This window comes from Centruroides vittatus, unplaced genomic scaffold, assembly GCF_030686945.1.
Source record: "Centruroides vittatus isolate TY-2023 unplaced genomic scaffold, ASM3068694v2 contig_900, whole genome shotgun sequence".
NCBI classification, from domain to species: domain Eukaryota; kingdom Metazoa; phylum Arthropoda; class Arachnida; order Scorpiones; family Buthidae; genus Centruroides; species Centruroides vittatus.
Genome location: NW_027122591.1, coordinates 362,023 through 386,724, shown reverse-complemented (window position 1 = coordinate 386,724; position 24,702 = coordinate 362,023). Strand labels below are relative to the sequence as shown.

At 25.8% G+C, this 24,702-nt stretch overlaps 1 protein-coding gene across 3 annotated transcripts in view; it reads left to right on the top strand.

Moving 5' to 3' along the window:
- The window catches only part of LOC136984054 (ras-specific guanine nucleotide-releasing factor RalGPS1-like), a 59,212-nt gene that overhangs the window by 269 nt on the left and 34,241 nt on the right, over positions 1–24,702 (top strand). The window contains exon 1 of one of the 3 annotated variants that reach the window (XM_067280975.1): positions 8,517–8,806. The exons of the other annotated variants lie outside the window; for them this stretch is intronic. The gene's annotated coding sequence lies outside the window, so the exon portion shown is untranslated. Of the gene's footprint in view, positions 1–8,516; positions 8,807–24,702 lie in introns of those variants that run through there. 3 annotated transcript variants of the gene reach the window in all.

Here is a 24,702-nt window from a genome sequence, read left to right as displayed (position 1 = left end):
TTAATTATCATTTATGAATTTTGTCTTGCTTTGTTTTCAGATTGATAAAGGTAAATCACACATATATTAGTTTGTTTATGAATTTAAAAACACATTTCCTTCTGATAAATTAGTCTGAATGGTTAAAATACACATTGTTTACATTTTTCTACTAAAGTAAATTAAATCACATATTCAAGTCATAAATTACTGTGACATGAAATCTCACTAAACCAGGCCAACAACTATCAAAACAGTTTATCTTGTTTATAATGGAAGATTACGCTTCATACTGATTTGATAAGTTATATCCTTGCATTTAAACAGTTAACTTATTCTGCTTAAGATATAACTTTAAAGATTGTTATCATTTTTGTAATAATGCAATTGCAAAATTTATAAAAAAAAAAAAGACAAAGTTTCATAAACGACAAAACCTTTAACTACCGGTAACAAATATTAATAAAAACGAACGTTTTCGGCCTTTGCCGAGGCCCGCGTCAGGTTTGGTTTTTTAACAAATTCCAAATTGGAACGTTGAAACGATAATATTCGAAAAAACAATTTTAAATTTCGAATAACACTTAATGCGGGCCTTAATATTTGTTACCGGTAGTTATATGTGATTACTTCCAGTAGTTCAGAAAGGAGATAGTTTTAATGATAAAGTTTGCAATTGGGTATTGTAAAAATTGAAATAAGGATGTCTAAATAAAATTTAAGATGATATACTTTATACTTTTAAAAGGTTATACTTATATATGTATATTATTTGGCAAGTAATAAAATATACAATTTTATTTTATATGTAAATAAAGAGATACTGGATTTCAGGAAGGCAACTTTTATTAACTTTTAGAAGAAACATTTTCTTTATGCCACATTATTTTAAACATAAGATTGTAGGTTGAGGATGATCAAATCCTGACCGAAAACATTTCTTTTAATTAATAAAAGTTGACTACTTGAAGTTAGTACTGATTTATTTACAAAGATGGTGGCAAGTTCTATATTATAACTTATTTTAGTAATAATTACATTAAATATTTTAAGTAGTAAAAATAAAATTAAAATATAGATTTTTAAAAAATGTATTAAATAAATAAAATAATTATAAATTTAGAATATAACCTAAAGTGTCATAATTTTGCATTATAACAATAAATTTACATAGTATTGAATAAATCTATAGTAGATACACTTTCTAAATGATGATCATTAAAAGATAAAGCAAGTGATATATACACTAAAAATTTATTATTTCTAATAAATTGTTTGACTTGTATTTTCTTAAAAATAGTTACCATGAAAGATTAGAAATAACTGCCAACAATAATAAATAGCAACTGAAGGTAATGTAAAGACAAAAGTAATCTATTCTTCGTTGTCAATCTTAATTTTATTGTTTTGAAATATGAAAAAAAAAAAATTTCTAAAATATAGAAAATAATTCTGTAAAATTTCTTATAGACAAAGTATTAAATGCAAATTGTATATAATGTTTTATTATTTGATAGTCTCTTTCTTTGCTAAATAAGTACTGTACCTGAAGTTATAACTTTGCAATATTTTATTATAGTTGGAATGCAATATAGATTTTTCTATTCAGATTTTATGTTGTATGAAAACATTTTAAAAGCTTTTTCTTTTAATTATTAAATAATATATATCATTAATAGTGTAATATTACAGTTTTTGTTAAGTTAATACCATAAGTTTTTCAAAAATTTAAATCAGTTTTACAATAAATCTAATATTTGAGGTATTTTAAAATTATCTCCTTAATTTCATACAGATAGGCTTCAAATACTTATTTTGACATCCTTGGACTAAACAAATGACAGGAAACAATTTCCTCATTGATAAAGAGAAGCTGATTAAGCAATTTTTAAAGTTACAAAAAAAATTCATATGTCCATCAGTTATATATATTGAAAATTCAGTTCAAATATTACATATATATTGTTTTATTGAAACTGAAAAAATAACTAAAATAAAGGCAAATCTAATTTTTGAAGATATCCTACATAATTCTTAAATATTCTTTTTGTTGATTTTGTAATTTTAGTGTCTAATGCTAATGACAAAGTTATCTAAATTTATATCTTCATTAAGTATATTATTTAAAAATTTTTATAAATCATTTTAAATTAAATTTTACATTTTTTCACTACAACTATACTAAAAAAGATTAAGAGATTTAAAAATTATTTTCTACTAAACTTTCTGAAATTTTTATCTTAATTTTTAAAACATTACATTACTTGATAAGAAATATTTTAGGTATCTTCTATAACAATATATTTAATTCATTTTAGATAAATTTTGAATGCTATAACCAATATAAATAAAATTGAATTTTTCAGTATTATATTATAGATTTTTTTTCTTTTCAAAATTGTCCTTACATTGGACAAGTTTAAAGTATAAAAAATTATTGATAGATTGAATAACTCTTGTTAAAAAATCAATGGTTAAATGTTACTTATTGCAGAAATAGTCTTTAACATTTTTATTCATTGAATAATGATCTGTCAGCTATCTTAAAATTACTACTAGTCAGCTCTGTTACCAATAGCAGTATGAACAATAAAATGAGTGTGTGAAATGTAAGTAAAAGATAAGATGGGAAAATTGGCATCAGCAAAAAATTTACAGCAAGATTCACAACCTAATTATGAGATTAAGTTGAAAATAAAAAACTCAGTGAAAATTCAGCTAATTATTATAGTTATTGTAAATGAAGCAATTATCATCAGTAAAAGTGTGCTTTATCATTTTTTAAGATCATGATTAAAATAAAAAAATATTCTTTTTGTATGAATATTTGAATTTTAAAAAATAATTATTATTTAACTAATCTTGTTATATTATTTACATTAATTACTATCCTTCATTTTGTTTATTTTTAGTAATTAATAGAATGAAATATTAAAAATATCAAAAAAGAGATAGTTAACTACATTAATTATTTTTAGAGAGATTTTGATTTGTGCAACAGGATGACTTTTGTAGATAATTTGTATCTTGCATTCAATTATCCTAAAAAGTTATTTTATATACTTGCAGGATGATTCATATTTATGTACAGTACAAGTTTTTTATTTAACTATTAACAAATCAGTACAACAGATAGATATTTACATAACTATCTTATATTGTTTTAGAAAAATACATTAAATAAAATTCCACATTTACACCAGCACTTTTGATGCATTTCTAGAAATAATCTGCAACACTTTAGCTGGAGTGTGTTAATGTTTTTCATAAATGGCATCATCTGCAGAAGGAGGTGTACCAGCAAAATAAATCCACAAGCATCAAATCCAGACTCATTATTGCCCACTAAATATCTCCTCTGCATCTTATGTCTAGGAAATGCCAAATTAAATCATTCTATTGTGGTTATGGCAAAATAGGAAGGTGCCCTATCCTGCATGAAATGAACTCCTCCAAAGTGCTTATGATGGGTACATGAATAGCTTTAATATGTTTAAGTAACACTCTGCATTCTTTGTTTCTCTGGTGATGTAGGGACCAAAGAGAATGGAATTTCTAATCTGGCACCAAATGCACACTGATGGGAAAATTGGCAACTTTCAATAACAAATTGTACATCTTCATTGCTAGGAACTCAATAATAGCAGTTATTGGGCTCATAGTTATGGACCTATGAAATGAAACAGCTTTATCAGATGATTCTCTGGAAGATATGTAGCTCATTTTTGAACCAACTGATCATGGATTCTGAAAATTCCATTCATACATTGCAGTCCTCACATGAAAAGCTTTGAGTATAATGTGACACCAATTTATTTCTTTCGGCAGTCTTCGCATGAAGGAAAATGATATACCTACAGTATCAGGCATTCACATTTGATATATCAATTTGATGAGATTCTTCTGCAATACATCTGTAAGCATTTCCTTTGTCTCTATTATTTAAACTGTTCTTGGCTGGCTGGCTTCCTTCTGCTGATTCACTGGCCTGATTGATATTAGTTTAATATCTCTTGATCGGTAATATTTCATTTTTATCTTTATTGATAATTTTCACTTTTACCACTAACATTGTGCTGTTATTAACTGCCACACTTTCATATGAGCTGCAGAACAACTACAACTGTAAGTTGACAGTCTCAATGATGTAATTTTGTCACATTCACTTCACAGTGGTTCCACATGCTAGAACAATGTATATGTGCAATCATGTAATGGTAGTAAATGCTCTACAACAGGGGTCCCAATCTATGATCAAATAAAACCCCTAAAGCCCTAGTTCACATAGCTTTTTTTCATTGACATGTTTTATCATCAACATTCAAACTAGTTTAAAGCATGTAAACTTTTGAAAAGTCAACTAGAATTACTAAATTATAGATTTTGCTTCAAATGATTTTAGAAAAATCTATTTAAAGAAGAGAGTTTAAGTTTTTACAAATTTCTACTAGAAGAGAATTTTGAGTCTTAAGAAGTTTGCACAGAGAATATTTTTTATTTTTACTTCTATATACTTTTGTGAACAAATCTTTTAGAAACTGGAATATATATAAAATCAAAATATTGAACATCATTGTCCAATGAATAATGAATATCTAAAATGTATTTTAATATCAGATGCCACAAAATATATCCCCAATTTTGATGACATTCTTTTGAAGCAGCAGTTGTAAATTTTGCATTGATTTATGATTGTTATCCAGAAATTTAAAAAATCTTAATCTTTGACTGTATCTTTCATACCTGGCTTTCAGATTAGTCCTTTTACACCAGCATTTTTACAGTTCAAATGGCCCTCCTCAGAAAAGTTTGTATAGATCCTTACTCTATATCAGGTGGGAAACCCGCAGCCTGCATTAATATTTTATGCAACATGAACCACACAAAATATTAACCACAAACGTTTTCGGTTCTATACTTTGCGAAGCTGTTTAAGTTTATTGGAATAGATATATTATTCAAAAGAATAATTTTCAACAATTTTTATTATTAATATACATTTCCTTATGATATGCCATATCAATATTTATCTACATTTTTTACTAATAGTAAAGCATAAGTCTCTATATAATTGCAAATTTAGAACAATTTATATGAAATATTTTTAACTTATCTGTATACAAAAGCATTTCTGATAAATAAGATATATTTTAAATAGTGAAATTTTGTGAATTTAACTCACAAAATAAATAAAGTGGTTAATGTTAGTATTTTAACTTTTCATCTACATTGTTTGATCCTTGGTTTTGTATTTACTTTTAAGGAAAAACATTTTAAAATATAATATATATTTAAGTGTATAAATATATTCATATTGAATCAATGAAGAATAAAAAATCAAATATAAACAGATGTAAGCCATCAGACTTATATTAAAGCCAAGCAATTGCTGAATTAGATCGGGCTATATTATTGCAGTAATATGGCCCGATATGGCCCTAATCCATTAATTGTTTGGCTTTAATAAAATCAAGTTCGAAAATAGCTTAATGCCAAATTGTACTTGATTCCTAAACTTTATAAATTGTATATAAATTTAATAGATCTTAATATTATTTAGTTATAAAAACAGATGATATTGTATAACTTTGGATGTTTGATTAAGCAAACTATATATATAAACTACTAAGATAAAAATTTATGAAAAGATGATATTGATATATACAAAATTTATAGTTTATATGAATTACAAGTTTCATAAGTAAAAATAACATTTTTTCTTCATAATTTTTTTATTATCAGAATCATATCTTAAATTTTGGAAATTTATAAAATTTATATCAGAATTTTTAGTAGAAATTTCACAATTATGAGTATGTGTTAGATAAAAGACTTAAGCAGGTGTCAATTGAAGCCTAGTTCCTTTTTTGTCATATGTAATTTTATAGTCATTTTAGAAATATCTCAATATCAGATTGATTTTTTTTTTTTTTAAATAACTTTGAAGGCTGTTTTTAAAACTTATATGCATTTAAATTTTTTCTGATCTGATAAACTAAAAGCATGACTCTTCTTAAAAAAAAAGTAGGTAATTTTATTTTTAAACTTAAAACTTGCTTGTTTGCCTTGTAATTTTAATAGAATGTTTGACAAATAATTTTCTATTAATCAGTTATTTTAATTTGAAGGATTTTCTGAAAACTGAATTTATTTATAAAACACGCCTGTTTTCATTATTAATATCGTAAATAATATAAATAAATTATACTTGATTGTTTATCAACCAGTTCAGTAATTTAATATTTAAAAGTACTTACTGTTTGATATACGCTGCATAAAATATTATTTTATTCATTACAAAATAATTAAATGTCTATGTAGATGTATGTAGATGAATGAAAAGACAATTATATAATTTACTAAAAAGAAACAATGGAAAATTTAGTATGGAATAATTTTTCTATAAATTATTTTGTAAGTCATTTTTGTGTATGCTTGATCAATAAATCAGTTTTATCATTCAAAAGGAAATTCTATTTAGTAATATATTGAACACATCAAAAATTATATTTAATGATAAATGTAAAAGAATATTTCAAATATTTATAGTGAGTTATATTAGTTATTAAATTGTTACCTTAATGTAAATAAAATATTTCCGTTTTTAAATTTTGAAAAAAAAAGCATTGTTAATTTCTTTCATACGGTCTATTTTTTTAAATGTCATAAAAAAATTGCATATGTGGCTAAAAATTAACGTCCTTTATCCGACATCATGACGTGAATAGGTTAATTCTAATCATATTTATGCTAATGTTAAATTTTTTTTATATCTCATTTGTGGAGATAAACATCTGTTAATGATATTTCTGTAGATGAAATAATACGTCCTTGAATAAACGATGCCTACCTTTTTTTTAATTAGCCATAAAGGGGATTCAAGGAACAATAAAAGGAACTGTATGAGTATAATTGTATCGCGAAAATTTAGACATTTTAATATTTGCGTATAAGATTTAAAAGTAACAATAAACAATATTGCATAGGATCAAAGCTCAAATTCGTATCAAAAAAAGTTCATCAGATTATTGCCATAAATCTCACGTATTATGTTTATCCGATACGTCTTAACTTCTGTCTGTTATATAAACTAAAATTCCATATCTTTCGTGATTCAGAAAAATATGATTAAGACTTTAAAGAAATTCTGTTATAATACGAATTAAATAGAAAATTGGCGGCTGTTATCCAATCGAATAGAGGAAAAGATTGAATCAATGCTCAATAAACAGGAAATTACACTCAATAGTCTTTCATCACTTTTGTGGTAAGGAATTCATATCACGGTGACGATTACTAATTTCCAAAGCTGCAAAATCCAGATGACTTCAAGCGATATATAAACACGTATTTTGTTATGGTTGGATTTGTGATTCACCGCGTATATCAACCCACGCCCATTCACCCTCCGGCCCCATGACCTCATCCTGTCTCAACAGCTGTATCAGCCTCTCCTTCACGTATACAGATCTCTTCCAGACTGGAACTACAAGTCTACAATAGCCGAAAGGGTGGGGATCATTTGTGGATTAAAGTTCATTGACACACTGGCTTCCCCCTCCCCATATTATATTTCGCAAAACGGGCATTCTTTCCGACCTTTACGTTATTCCCAGTGATTTCAGTCGCTGACGTCAAATGATATCGGCGAAGCGGAAAAACGATCATATATCAACGTTTAACTATTAAATTACCAATCCACTCGGTACTGAATGAAGCAAAACTTATCTAGTTTTGCTTTTGGTGCACTTGCTGTACATTCGATTAAAATTAGCTGTTAGCTGTATCGAGCCATTTAGAAGTAGGAAAATCGCTGATGCATTCGGTATAATCGTTCGTGCTGATGGATTTTTGCTTTTCTCATTTGACCGGAAACTATTTTCTTTAAGCATCAAGGTTAAGTGCAATGCAGGCTAAACTGGGACAGGATATTGTACCTGCCGAACCATTGTACAGTCTCGGATGTTGCAACCAGTCTCGTTAGATAGAGATGTAGCAGTGCTGGAGAATAACAAACGGTGGCGTATTATTACACGCAGCAGATTATGTTTCAACTACTAACCTTGAAGGCGACAATCGAAAAAGTTGGAAATTATAACTTTTTCTATATATTTTAAAAATCTTTAAATCTTGTTTATGTACACAACGTTCGGTATCTTGTTCATCTGACCATTACTGATATCGGTCACGGGGTTTCCTGCTTAACAAATTACGTGAATGATTTTATTATCGTGTCAGTTTCGGTCGGCCGAATATTTAGAGGGTCATCGTTGAAAGGTGTGTCATAATCGTCTCTTCGCTATCATTGGCGCCGCGGTCGGTACACTAAACGCCGGTGTATAATACGTCATTTCCCGCTATGGAAAACAAGTCGTCTTTTGTTGGGCCTCGTATGACTCAGTCCTGGGAGGTACAGTAACGTTTCGCCGTACGCAAGTCTGCATAGCAGACAAAACATTATCTCAAAACTTTTTTTACTTAGAAGGTGAGTTTATCAAACTTGTAAAATTTATTGGATTTCCCCTCTTATCGATCAGTATAATTTACCGGACGGTTTATCAGAATATTTTCCTTTTTATTTACGGAAAAAAAAAGAATATTGTCACATTTACGTAATTCGTTCAAGTTACGTGTGTATAATCTTACGTCTTGTCTAGCGATGCGATAAAAGTGGTCGCTTTCTTATTTTGAGTGCAGGAAAATCAAGTGTGATTTCTTAACTTGGCAAATTGCCGATGTTATTTTACACCGTCGAAAAATTATTTTTTAATGGCTTAAATGAACGAGATAAAAATGCAAAGTTTTGTAGGTGCGTCGGTCTTATCATGTGAGTGTTATCTGTCATTCAAAAATTTTGTTCAAGGAGAGTAATTAATCTTCTATTTATTTGTTGTTATATAAATTTTGTTATAGGATCATTTAAGTGCTTTATATTTATGCTGATTTTCTGTGTTTTATAATATTTTTGAATATTTCAGATAAACTTTATGACATAACGATATTAAACTGTTAAATAATTAGTCATAATTATCAGAAAGTATCCAACGTTTAGTAAATCATAATTGATTTTTTAATGAGTTTCTATAATTAGCATTTTAAATCGTTTTAGAAAATTATCTTGGTTTTTTTTTTTAATATTTAATGAATTTTAATATATAAAATCAACAGATTCTTCATTAATTTTCAGTAATGGTGAATATTTAATAATTTAAGGTACTAATTATAAATTTATGGCATTGAAGCAGTTGTTTTATTTGTATACTTTTATGTTGTATTTTATGGGGAATTGTTTCATTGTTCAATCTGTGATTTAATTAATGTAAAATAATACAATAACATAATATAGAAAATATATATATATATTTTTTTTCCTAATAATCTCCAATAATCTTCCATGTCTAAGAACACTTAACAATTTTTGAATTCTAAATAGTATAGATTTTGTATATAGTATTAGCTTCTAGAAACAATATATTTAATTAATAATTATTTTTGATTGTAACAAGTAACTGATGATAAAATTTTAAGTTTTTTTTAATAGTTCAACAGCTGTGAAATGATATTCAATTTATTATAGGAAAAAATATTGTGACATAGTAGAAAAGATTTAGTTAAATACGTATGTCAATAGAATATACCCTCGAAAAAGAAAGTGTGTTTTTACTTTCTTTTTGTGTTATTTGGCATGAGGTTCAAGTTGTATTGTGAAATATATACTCTCACATTATTTTAAAAATTTAGTATATCATTTATATAGCATTAAACTTTATCAGTCAAAATATATTAGCATGACTTGATTTATTTTGTTAATCTTAATTCATGTATTATTAGTTTAGATAGTCTAAAATTATAAAAAGCATATATTATGACCAACCGTCTTGCTACTTCCCATTTTGCATCTGTCTATAACAGAAGAAAAAATTTTTTCTTAAGAACAGATGTTTGCCAAATCCCTAGTTACAAATTTCTGAGGATGTAGACCTGCAGGTACTAGTGACTCCTGCAGAGCCAGGTGAAATTGTGCAGCTGTTGTTCAACTTCTTTCTGTAAACTATTTATTGTCTTGAATGGGACAGTATATTTGAAAACTATATAAAGCTGTTACATTTATTATTTTTTTTTTTTTTCATCTTCAAATGCTGTTAAATTTTCATTTTAAAAACTCTAATTATAAATGAAATAGATCATACTAATTTCTTCATTTTTCTTATTTTTGTAGTCATTTTTTTAAGTTAGAAACTTATTCAATATTTTAATTCTTAATGTATTGTGACCTTTTTGAAACAATTATTACAATTGTAACTTTCAAGTTTCATATCATTAGATAAAGTTATTAGTATTTGAATGATGAAATACTAAAAATAAGATATTAACATAATAGGTATTATTTTTAAAATATTAACCCAGTCTTTAACAAGAGAAGTAATTTTGTTAAAATTTTTAAATTATTGAAAAGCAGAATAAAATTCCGACAAGCAAAACATTGAGTCAAGTAAAAATATTTTATAAATAAAATATATTTGTAATTATTAACGAAAGAAAAATTTTCAGTTACTACTTAAGTGTTTATGCTACACTGAAAAATAGATGTACATATCATTACTTTTATCTTTTTTAAAAATTATATATTCTACAGTTTATATTCTACAACTAAAATTTTTACATTTATAAATAGATTATGTGGGTGTTAGCTATTATACAGCTATTTTATCTGTATTAATAAAGGATGATACATTACATGCAAGAATTTAAAACTTTGATAGATATGGGAGTATATAATTTTATTATTATTTACTGATGATTGTACAATATATAAAAAATTGATTTATTAGAAAGATATGGTTTATTGATATTAGTTTATTATTCACATCCTATCACTGTTGTTTTTAACTTATAACAGAGGAAATAAGCTTATTAAATTTTTATACTTTAATGTACTCTAAACGTAATCATTTATTTTTCTAATAATTATTGGAATCTAGAATAATTTGATTAACATTAACACAAAATGCTCAATACAAATAGGTAGCAGTTATTAAATGAAACAATTTGACAATTTGAGAGATTCAAGAATATTTATATATGTATATTTAAAAGAAAATGAATGAAAATTTTTATTTATTTTATATTCGTAGACTGTTGAGATATGATTTTTATTAAAGTGAAGTAATTAAAGTTTTGAGTTTAGATTTAAATAATAATATTTTATTATGATTTGGTGAGAATGAGAATATTAAAGCTATAATTTTTAATTCAAAATGTGATTGTTTCTAAAGCTTAAATTGTGGTCATATTTTAGTTTTTGGTATAAAAAATGAAGTTATAAAAATATAATTATATGAACAAAATAGAGTAATTCACGAAACATTCATATGAATTAGAAAATTAATAAAAGTTAGTTTGGACTTTTTCTGTTCCTGTCTGTCTGTAAATCTTTCTTAAATAGGAATTAATTGATTTTAATTTTTTTTATTTAGATAATGACAGATACGTTAAACATAATAATTTTAAAAAAGAATTGTAAGTAATAAAGGACTTCTACAATACATTTTTTGCTAGTTTTTTTTTTTCGTTGTTTTTAAATACATTAAATACTTATTTTTTTATATTTGTATTATTTTATATTGTATTTATTTTTATAATATCATTTATTCGCTCTTCAATTTATCTTGATTAAAATGGAATTATGAATAAATTTTTTTTGTTGTGATATTTAATTAAAATACTTCCTAAGATGAAAAGCTTTCCTTTAAAGAGGAAAATTCTTTGCCATTATAGAATTTAATGTTTAAGTTTCACAAATGATTAGTAGTAGTTACCAAAAGTTCCTGAATTAGAAGTTGTTAGTAAAAAATATCTGGCAGCACAGAAAAGCAGTGCTGGCAACATTGAACAAAAGAAGAATAGGTATAAAAAGAAAAAAGGGAATTGAGATAGGTATAGGGAAAATGGCAGTACTTATGAAAGAAATGCTGCTATTGACAAATACAGAAGATTAAAAAGAAATATCATTAATTGATTTTTCCCAACAACAGTTATGAATCCAGTACAGTAAAGTTTAGAAGCTTCATGACAACAAAACCAGAATAATTAAGGTAAATCATAGATAACAAAAATTACAATCTATACGAAGAAGCAAATGTTCAAGACAGCTAGTCAAGTATTGATATGGATCAAACTATATTAAAAGAAAAACTTTGTCTGGAAAATCCAGATGAAAGCACTTCTAATTAAAGCCAATTCTTGGGACTACATTTGTGGGAAGAAACTTGAATCATATAGACTACAGGGATGATGACAGAATAATGGGAATCTGCAGATGCAGAGGTAATGTGTCATAAGAACAACATAACTGAAAGAAATAAAAGGACGTGAATGTTTGATATAGATCCATGATTGATGTTTTGATCATGAACATCTAGAAAAGTAAATAATAAAAGAGACTAAACATTCAAATATCTGTATGATGTCAGCTTGATATCAATTTATTCCCTTAAAAAAATAACACCAATTAGTTATAACTTGTCTATTTTTAAAACTGATTTATGACAGAAAGGAACTGAAAATTCTTTATTACTTAATATAGCCACTATTATTACATTTATAATGTAGCTTTTAATTATTAATTGGTATCTTAAATGGAAAAAATTTTGCTAAAATATTCATACTAAAAATACTAGTATCATATATAGACCTACATATAATTTTTATTGAATATAAATATTATAACAATTAAATATTATATTATAATTATTGTAAATTATCTTTAATCATGTGTTGAGCGTCAAATAATAATAATTGCATTAAAGATAAGATTATGGCAACTGAGATTGACTTGTGAGGAATAAAATAAAGAATTAATTTCAACAAGTTTATAAAATTTAAAGTGTAATGCTATGCATTTATTCTATTTCTAGGACAAAATTTATAGTATCATTACTTTTTTATTTAGATTTATTATCTACGAAGCTTGCAAATAATAGTATCTGCAAGCTTCATAAATAAGACTCTAAGCCAAACATTGTTTATTTTTATCTGTTACCAATATTTTAAAGGCATTGTAATTGAGTTTTTACAATTATATCTTATATTCTATATTCTTAGCTATTATTAAACTTGCTATTTACCGTATTTTATGGACTATAAGACGCACCTTAATTTTTAAGCAATTTTTTAAAAAAAAATACCTATAAGACGCTACGGACTATAAGACGCACCTGAATTTTGGAGGCAACTTTTCGAAGAAAAAAATGCGTCTTATAGTCTGTAAAATACGGTATATGTGATCTAATTTATATACACTTGTTTTTGAATTCACCAATTATTTGATACTGTTTGACCTAGGAGACCCTTGTGCCAGAGAAAGTGAGCTTTAATAATAATGTTTGATATCAAATTTGTAAATATGGATTTTACAAATTTTAATACAAATTTTAAGAAAAAAAATTGTTACATTTCCAACAATATATATATATATATATATATAGTACGTATGTGTGTGTGTGATATAACAGCTGCTTAATCTATAAAAATATTTAAAAGTTGCAGAGAAAAGACATCATTATTATAATTTTTTGAAATTAATTCATTATTATATTTCTCAGAAGTTATTAATCTCAGTTGCCATAATCTTATCTTTAATGTAATTATTATCATTTAATGCTCAACACATGATTAAAGATAATTTATAATAATTTTTTTTTTTTTTTAATGTTATAGAAATGTTTTTAATCAAAAATCAAAATATTACACATTTGTTCAAAATGGTTGTCAAATTATGTTTTAATATTTTATTAAATATAAATAAATAAGATTATCAATAGCTATAACTATAACCTATATCAATAACTGTTCCTTGTGTGATATGTTACTGAAAAAAGCCAATAGCTTTTGTCTTTTTTGAAATAATCCACAGAAACCAGTAATGGAATGATTAATTGAGATTATATTTCAAAGTTATCTTTTATTCTTTTTATTATTCATTTAACAGAATGTTTTAAACACTTGTGATTATCATCGTATGTTGAAGTAAACAAGTTTGTACTACTAACTCAATTTCTTCTTTTGAATTAAAAATTTTTATTACTTTATTCTGTCATTATTTATTAGCAAAAATAAAAAAAAAAAATACCTATAAGACGCTACGGACTATAAGACACACCTGAATTTTGGAGGCAATTTAAAAAAAAAAAAAATACCTATAAGACGCTACGGACTATAAGACACACCTGAATTTTGGAGGCAATTTTTCGAAGAAAAAAGTGCGTCTTATAGTCCGTAAAATATGGTATTTCTGTATATATTATTACATTTTTTAATGTGTGTTTTCTCTGTCGAAACTACTATTTATCAACTTTTATCATAAATAAAATTTGATATAATAATATTCGAAAATTATTGTATTTATAATGGAGTTGAAATTGTTGCTTTTAGGATTAGATAAACAAATTAACCAAGTCTATTATTAGCCAAAAATTGAAAAAAAATTTATAATAATCAGAAACAAATAAGCAAGCAAATGATATTTTAAAATTTTTAGTTTCTTCACAACCAATTAAGAACAGCTGAAAATTAAAACGATTGTTTATAGTATAAAGATTGTGCGATGATTAAAATTTTCTTTCTACAAAAAATTAATAATTCTTTGTGTATTTTTATTTCATAAATTTCAGTTTAGTAACCAGAAATTATTTGAATTAATAATAATTTTTATTTTTTCCTTAAGTTTAAAGTCTAGAATAAAATTGTTTGTGTAATGAAAGCTATGGTCATCTTTTATTATAAACTCCAAAGTTCATAAGCTCTAGATAAAATAAGTTTGTTAGACTGTTTATGTTAGTCTAAAGAAATATAAATATTTTTGATTTTATTAAAACATTTCTTTTTGAATTTAAGAGTAAGATTCCAATACTTATTTATGTCAATTGGTTTAAATTTAAAAGAACATTATAATAAATTTGATGTACTTAACATTTAAAACTGAAAATTGAAATTTTATTTTCTTGAGACTTTGAATATTTGTTTTAAAAAATATTAGTTTCAAGGTTTAAATTTATTATAGAATCCATTTTAATTACTTATTTCATACTCCAAGTATTTTGATTGAACACAAAAATACCATTATCGAATTGATGAATTGATATTTTAAGTTATATACGTTACCGGCAAAACCCGATTTTATGCCAAACTAGTTTTGCCTAGGCCAAACTAGTTTGGTGTAAGCGTGTCAGGCCAGACTAGTTTAGAATTATTATTCAAGTATATTAATGGTTAAATATATTAATAGTTAAAATAAAATTAGAAGGTAATCAATTAGATGAACAATATTTATTCGTAGTTTACTTAATTATAAAAAACGGGGTTGATATCAAAGGTGGCGGCTTGTCTCCGATTTCAGCAATCAGAAGACAGGGAACAGCGGGGACGCACGTTCTAACCTAACCTAACCTATTCTAATAAATTACCATAATTATTAGCAACCAAATTATTAGAATAGGTTAGGTTAGGTTAGAACATGCGTCCCCACTGTTCCCTGTCTTCTGATCGCTGGAATCGGAGACGAGCCACCATCTTCAATACCTAGGGTAAAATTAACCAAAAACGGTATTGATTAGAAGTGACACAACACTAGTACAAAACTATAAAATAAAAATAAGCTAATAAGTACTTATCAATTTGTATTTTTTTATTAAGCCATGCACTTTTAAAGGTAATTAACTTTCGAAAATATTTTCAAAAATTCAAACGAAATAATAAAAATAACTTTTAAAATCAAACTAAAATTAAAAATGAACTTATTTGTGTTTTATGATGAACTTAAATTAACCATTAATATACTTGAATAATAATTCTAAACTAGTTTGGCCTGACACGCTTACGCCAAACTAGTTTGGCGTAAAATTGGGTTTTGCCGGTAACATGTACAATCTTATCTTCTGATTTAAATAAAGGCAATCCTAAATTTTCGGAAATGCACTCTTATATACATGATACTTTGATATAAATACTATATACTTTGGATGTAAATTATAAATATCACTTACAAAACCAAAATTCCAGTTCATAGAACAAAACATTGAAGGAAAATATTTGTTTTTGTTTCAACATTTTGTTCTATGAGCTGGACTTTTGGTTTTGTAAGTGATATTTATGATACTTTGATACTTTTATATCCATTTTCTATGTCAAATTCAAAATTTTGTATATTTTCAGCTGACAAATAAAAGTTTTCAGCTATCCTGCAGTGGCCAATTTTTAAGCACTTAGAAAAATTAATTTTAAATGGCAAATTATATTCATTTTTTATTGTGTATTATGTATGATTCTATATTAAAAGCATTTTTTCAGTTATCAGAAGTTATGAGCATTTGAAGTTTTACTGGTACATGCATGAATCTGTGGATATCTATGAAGTTGATTGAAAAGAAAGAAAAATGCTAAAAAAAATCATTCTTTTTCTTCAAATAATGAACTGATGCAAAAACTAGTGCCACAGATAGTAATCAAGCTTGTGATAAAGACAAGACATTGATCTTGATTCCACTGAATAATAATAGTTTCCTAAATTTTTTTTTCCGATGATCTTCACAGATTGTGTGCACTGTATATATCAGCTGTATAAAACTTCAAATATTCATAACTTCCAATAACTTCATCTTTTGAAAAAATGTTTTTGACGTAGAATCATAATATGTGATTAAAAAATGCAGGGTTTCCAGAAAATGAAATTGAACGTGTTTTCACTCATTGTAGCACCATCTACTAAGATTTCTCAAATGGGACCCTGATTGTATTTTTAACCTGGGAAATTTTTCTCATCCCAGAAAATCCGCAAATTTGTTAAAAGTTCACTTTTTTCTTATTTTGTGTTAAGGTTAAGGAAATTTTGCAAATAGAAAGTATAATTAACTAATAAACTGTCAGAATACATTTGTATTTATTAATTTTAAACCTACTTATTAGTTTTTTAAATTTTCGCTCGTTATGGCATGTCACAAATGGTCAATAATCAATACATAGCTTATTTGTGGCTGAACTCTAAAAATTCTTTACTTGTCAGAACCTGTAATATCTGGAATAATTGTGCTTATGTGTCTTAATTTTTAACCATGCCCAGTAGCTTCAATAACTGCATAATGCCAGGTTGTGCAAATTGGGCAAGGATACAAACAAGTATGAAGTCTGCAAGTACAAAGTTTTTCTTCGTAAACCTGATTATTAAAGTCAAACGAATTGCCGAATTATTGGGCTATAAGCTTGATGTTTCTATTAAAGCAGCCAAGGTAGACAAATGAAGAATGCTAGAGAGCAAAAGAAGTATTGCAATCTCGAAAACAAACTAGAAATCTTCCAGGCTACAGGTGGAAAAAACACATAACATTTGTCTTCTCTTAAATGCATTAAACACGACTCCACTCACATCAATTGAATCGAAAAGGGCATTCTTAGTAGTGGAACTTTTCATTACTAAAATAAGAATCAGATTGAGTGATCAGAGTATTGACCATTTTTGCTTTTTAAAATCTTATTATAAAAATTTACAATAATATTTTGTACTAGCAGATAGGCCCGGCGTTGCTCAGGCAAAAGTAATGATAGCAAAGATTAAGATTATTACGTTATAGTCACAGAAGAAAAAGAGTAATTTCATCAACAAACTAAATATTTTTAATAAAAGGTCGAATTTGAAAATCGAATATTGTAATATTGTTCGATTTTCACGACGTGTTCTGATTATATTGTTCGATTTTCATCGAATGTTCTAAAGAAGAAAAGTCGAAAAAAACCGAATTAATCTGTTTAAATTTGAAAATCGAATATGTTCTAACATATTACTCTTTTTTTTTTTTTTTCCTCCAGCGCCCGTAAATCTTGCACGTCGCCTTCTCTTGTTCTCCATTGTTACTTAACACTTCTATTGAGACTTAACACTTCCATTGTTGATGAAAGTGTTAAGACTTAATCCTGTCCCTCTCCCCCGTGGGGAGGAATTTCGAAAAATCCCTTCTTAGTGTGCGTTCTCGTGACGTACCCTAACTGCGTACCAAATTTCAACTTTCAACTTCCTAACCGTTTAGGCACGTCTCGATAATGTATATAGAAGCTTTAATCCTGTCCCTCTCCCCCGTGGAGAAGAATTTCTAAAAATCCCTTCTTAGTGTGCGTTTTCGTGATGTACCCTAACTGTGTACCAAATTTCAACTTTCAACTCCTAACCGTTTGGGCTCTGCGCTGATTATTATTATTATTATTATTATTATTATTATTATTATTATTATCAACTCGTCTCGATTATATATATAGATTATGTTTTATTTAAAAAATGAAAGTTACCTTTTAAGTTAGAAGTTTGGTCTAAGTTTTTTTTTTTTTTTTTTTTTCAACTCAATTCAAAGCATTTTTGTTGTTGTTATTGTTGTATGCAGTTTCCAGCAAACTTTAATAAATTTTTTCTACTTGTGAAAATTTCTACGTAATTCAAAGGTAATTTTTAATATATATCTTATACTGCATTATTAATATGATTTTGGAGGTTGCAGAACATATTAAATTACTTTAAAAAACTAAAAATAATTATATTATTTGATTTCATGATATTTTGTATGTTTTAAAAATAATTAATTCTATCCCGGGATATCCTGGGATCCTGGGAAACGGTTCACTTTTATCCCAGAATCCCCGGGACAAGCAAAAGACTGGGAAATGAGAAACCCTACCATCTACAATGAAACAAATAGGTCCATCTCATGTCTGCTTTATTAAGAACATTTTTCAAGATATTTTGGGTGACTAATTAAAATGGAAAACCCTATATAATTTTAATGTTTTTTATCCACTAGTACCCAAAAGGATAAAAAAAAAACTACTGAACACTGGTAGTTAGTTGTGGGTTTGCATCTCATCAAGTGACCTGTGGATTTTTTGGTTTTTTGTGCTTGTATAAAACTTGTATAAGAACCAATTTACCATAAAAGTTCTCCTGGAAGACATTTTCCATGGCAATGTTGTTGCTTTACCCCATCAAACCAAAACATATTTTTCTTTAGCTCTGTGTAGTAACAGAACTCCTTTTACAACAAGATAGAACTTTATTGATTGACTTTTTAGACATTCTATTTTCACACACATTTTAAAGAATGTATTACATCTAAAATTCAAGGACTCTGCAGTCCTTGAATTTTCAACGTAATACATTTAGATGTAAAGTTTTCAAATTATTTTATACACATTTTTTTAATTAAAATAGAAAATAATTTATAATGGTAAATCTAAATACAAAGCTAACTAGAAAGAATTCCAAAAGTACTTTTTTTAATTCTAATAGTTCATTGTCTCAACAGATAAAGATAAGTAAGATACTGTAATTATGTTTTGTTAGCAGTGAATAGTCAAAATATAAATGCTTCAAATCTTGCTGGCTTTTAATCAAAGAGAATCTATTCAAGTGCATTTAAACAAAAAACAAAAATTTAGAAAGAAAAATCAATTTAAAAATTATTTGTTCTGAATTATGCTTTGTTATGGAGTATTTCAATATGATGTCTGCACTGGGTAGAGGAGATATGTAAAAATTTTGTGACAGTGGGGGATGTTAGCAGAAATTTTTTATTTGAAATAATTTTTTACTAGTGTCATTATGCAGAAGTATTTTGTTCAATGATCACACAGCAAGTTCTTGCTTATGTGAATAGTTGCACTTTAGTAGAAATACCTATACTAAATACATTCTATTAGAAATGCTTTAGGGTAAATCAGTGAATTATTTTTTATTGATCTATTTTAAAAATTAGTCTTGCCTTTGCAGGAAATGTGAATAAATTAATGTACTGTAGATTGTTTTATAGAAATGCTTGATTTCAATATGAGGGTCCAGAGATCAGCATGGAGAAGTGTCTAAAAATTCATGATAAAATGTGATGGATTGGCTAGATAGTAAAAAAAGGACTTAAAATTGTTGACATCATATTTGAATGACTAGTGTAATGTAAATTAATTTTCTAAAATTTGTATTGTTGAAAATTTGTAACCTAAGGTTATCTATTTTGAAAAAATTTTAATGCATTAAGATACTACTGGAAATTATTATGATAATACTGTACAGTTTGTTTTTAAATTAATAAAATTTTATTAAATAAAAAAAAACATCCATTTTGGTGGTTATATCTACCTGAAACTCTGAATTTAAACTAACTTTGGAAAAAATATTTGAAGATATAAGAAAATGCATAAAATAAGAACATATTTTATATTCTTGGCAGTTTTTCCTACTTACATTAATTTTCAGCTCAAGATAATTAACAGTAAATAATCAACTTTCAGATATTAATCAAATGATTAAAGTATTGAGAAAAAAATTAATTACTTGGCACAAATATCTAAAGTGCATGGAACACAAAAAAAATTTCATATGCTTGATTACTTTGTCAATTTATCCTAAATTCCCAGTAATTAAATTTTTTTTACTTTAAATGTTATTTAATATCTTTAGACGGCCATATATAAATTTACATGCTTAAGATTAGTAATTTAATAAAATTAATTTTCAAAGAATAACAATTTTTATTTTTAAATCAATCCTCTCTAAATATGATGTTACCAATGATGATATTAATGCAAAACTAGCTTATAAATTTTTTTTTGTCAAATATAAAATTAATAACAGATACAATGATTAAAAAGAAAATAAAACAGAAAAAAAAACATAATAAATTATGAAAATATTTTAAATTATTATGAAGATGTTTGAAAGCTGTATTTATTCTAAGGAGAGTTTCCTACATCAAAATATAAATTATATTTTATGTATATAAGAATAGTTTTGAAAAGATTTGCAGTCTTATTATTATTACTATTACTATCAAATGTCTAAAGTAAACATGTTCTGTTCATTTCATTTTAAATTTCATGTTTGTTATTGCATGCTCTTTATAAGAATGAATAATAATTTCAGAATTAAATATAACAGTATGGAGACATAACATAATCAATATGAAGTTCATAGTAATATAATTTAGTTTTGTGTAATGTAAGGTTATATACGATTTTAACGATTTGGAAACTCGTCGATTTTCTGGGTGGGTTCGTTTGTCAAAAAAATATGTAAATCAAATAATATGTTTAAAAACTTTTAAAAATTTCTGATCGTTTAATCTTTGTCTCTGTTTACTTTAAATATTAATTATTATATAATTTATTATTGATAAAAAGTTGCATGACTTATTAAAAGAATTTAGGACAAAAGTTTGCATCCACTTTGTAGCAATTGTTACTGTGAAAGACCGAAATCCTGCGAATGTCAACATTCTCCGGTGAATGTCGGCATTCACACAGTCGTTTCGTGCATGTACAAAATATTTTTTAAACATCATTATTTCTCACTTACACAGACATTCAGCATGCACTGATGTGAACGTTGAATAAAAATATTGTTCCTAGCATTTAGTCATAGAACAATTTTTTTTTTTTTTTTGCAATTACAGCATGTATAGCCTTACCTTCCATTTCTCGAATTAGTTGCAGCTGCTTGTCTGAAGTACATTTTTTACCTAACCCAACCCAACCCAACCCAACCTAACCTAACCTAAACCTATACGAACATAACGTAACATTAATAATATCACCAAATATTTGGTCTTTCACCTATGGGCTCTCGTATGTGTCAACATTCTCTAATTTTGGTCTTTCACAGTGACACAATAAACTGTTTTTTCAAAATTAAGTTCATATCTATTATGTATGTTAGTCACAATTTTTAAATACTGTTTGCATTCCATTGGTTAGATATATAGCTTCTAGAATATAATATAACCCTTGCTTTTGAAATTAATTTGCTTAGAATCTAAAAATGGCCAATGAAAGTAGCCAAAAATTTTTGTTCTTATATAAATCTATTACTGGATATTAAAGGTTTTTGTTTTAAATAAACTATAATGATTGAAAAATAATAATAATTAAATTTTTTTCTACTGGTTCATTTTATTTTCAACTTTCTCTCTTTTAAATAATTTTTCTTTTAATTATCATTGTGTATTATTTCACTTCTGCTATAATTAGCAAAGCAAATGTATAATTTATAGAATTTTACATCTGCTATTGCAGTACTTTATGATTTACTAAATAAACATTCTTTAAGGAATGGCATCTGTTTGTAAAAATACTTTATTAAGCATATATTTTTCTAGAAAATAAAAATACAAAATATTTTTTTTTTAAGCTGAAAGTATTTATTTTATTTGATAATCTAAGCAAATTTAGATCTTATAAGTAAATATAAGATTTCTTTATCTTTTGAAAATTTCATATCAATCACTTAATAAATGGGCAAGTACAAAATATTTATTTTAATACTTGTATATACAAGTTACGGTAGTTATGTAGCCTACTGTGACTTTTTCTATTGTAATTATAATTTCTAGATGTAGGTTTTGTAGATAGTAGAACAAATAGTATTTTTTATTTGTAAAACATACAAAATTTTGAAAGCTCAATTAATTATAAATGGAATTTTAAATGTGTGAATATATTAGTTTGAAAAAATAAAGGTGATGCTTTGTGTACTGTGTTTATAAGGGAAAATTTAAATATTAATGGTTTGCATTTGATGATTCGAAATTGATTTAATTGTGTAATTATGTAAATGATGTTTTCATAATATATTTAATTCTAGTAATTATGATTTTTTAGTATTTTTATTTTAAATTATAATTGGTATATATTTATACAGTTTAATTTTGAAATTACCATGTTTGTTCTTACGAATATTTTCGAAATGAATAAAATGTCTGTTGAGGATCAATGAGATCAATAGTTAAGATTTGTGAGAAAGGTCATTGCACTAGATTGATACATACAGCTGTTACCATAACAACGAAATCTAAATTACAGTATTTCTAATTACTTAAATCTTTTTCAATTCAGTTTTATTATATGTCATAATTATTATAGTTCTACAATAATACCTCTTTGTATATAATTTCCAATGGTAAAAATAGTATTAAACACATAATATGCATAAATCTTTTAATTGTAATAAAATAAAAATTATATTTTCTTCGTTATTTTATTAATAAGTTCCTAATTATAAATATGTAAATTAGTAAATTACCAAAGGTTTGGCAACAGTTTTATGAAAATTCTTTAAGTTTAAATCTTCTGTAAGTTGCTGGAACAATGCAATACACCTGAATTGTGTTTTCTGTGCAACTTAAAGGAAATAAATTAATATTAAATAAAACTGGTAAATTAATTAGTTTTATTCAAGAAAAATACCTAAATTATATGAATAATAATGAGAATTTATTTTATAATTAAGTTCTTAACGATTTAACATTTTTTATATGAATGAGAAATTATAATTTATTTATTTATTATATATAATAATAATTTAATGATTCAAGTAAAAATGAGACTATGCTTCATAATAGTGATTTGTCATCATACTATGAGAAATAAATTTATCTATCTCCTTTAAGTTCCAGAGAAACATATTTTGGTATATTTACATTGTTCTATCTTTCAGAACATTCTGAAGAACTATATAGACAATTAGTCATAATATACATACATACATACTAATAATCTTTAACCAAGAGCCCAAAGATTAGATCTGGTGTATTCAGCGTAAGATTTTTAAAACATTTACTTGACCAAATTGTAAGTGAAACTATTCTACTTTATTATTTATAAAATTAAATAGATATTTTAACTTTTTAAATACAAAAAGTGTCATTTATTTTTTCCACTGCTTTTCTGTGGTCCGTGGAATTTTGTCATCAGTCATATTTGATCCATGTGAGAAAGATGAGTGAATCCTGATTCATATCATTAATTTTTAAATTAACTGTCATATAGTTAGATGTGAAAAACTCATTTATCCAATCTTCAAGTTTTATTACTTTCTACTTTTTTGAAGACCTTATGGTTGCTTCTCATAAGTCCTAAGTACTTTAAGACCAAAAGACCTAAAAATACTGTATGTGGGACTTATGATAAGCAATGAACATTTTATATTTTTTAGAAAAAATTGACTTGGAGAAGGAAACATTCGATGCAGAATCTGATTTTAAATGTGAACAGTATCCAGTCTAATGGTTTTTGTAGTTTCTTCTAAAGTTATACCTATGATGTAGACTAAAAGGCATGAAATTACAGTTATTTCTTATAAATCTCAAGTAAGATATCTGATAAAGCAGGAAATAATAGCATATGACCTATTTAGTCGTAAATTGATGTGTGATAACATTCATTCTCCTAAGACAATCGTCGTTATCAATATTTCACTGATTCTAGTTGAAAAATCTTTTCTAATCCATGGAAAATTTTGGTTTGAGTTTTGTTTTTAGTTTCCTAAAATTATCTCAAAAGAGAAGGAATATATTACCATTTAAGATGATGAGTTTTAATTGAATCATTTATCTATCATTCTGCATTTTTCTCTGAATAAGACTTATTCTAGTAGTAAATAAATTTCATTATTTCATTACTATCTAATATCTTTTGTATTACTTTTATTTAATATTTGTGTAAGGACTGATAAATAAAATAAATATAAATAAATTTATAAAATGTAATTAGTCATTAGTAATGACTATGTAATTTCAAAACCAAAATTATGAAATAATAAAAATATAAATTAGAAATGTGTAGGAAAATATATTTCTGTTTATAATACTAATTTGTGTAATTATGAAATTTCTAGAACTTAATATTAATCATTATTAATAG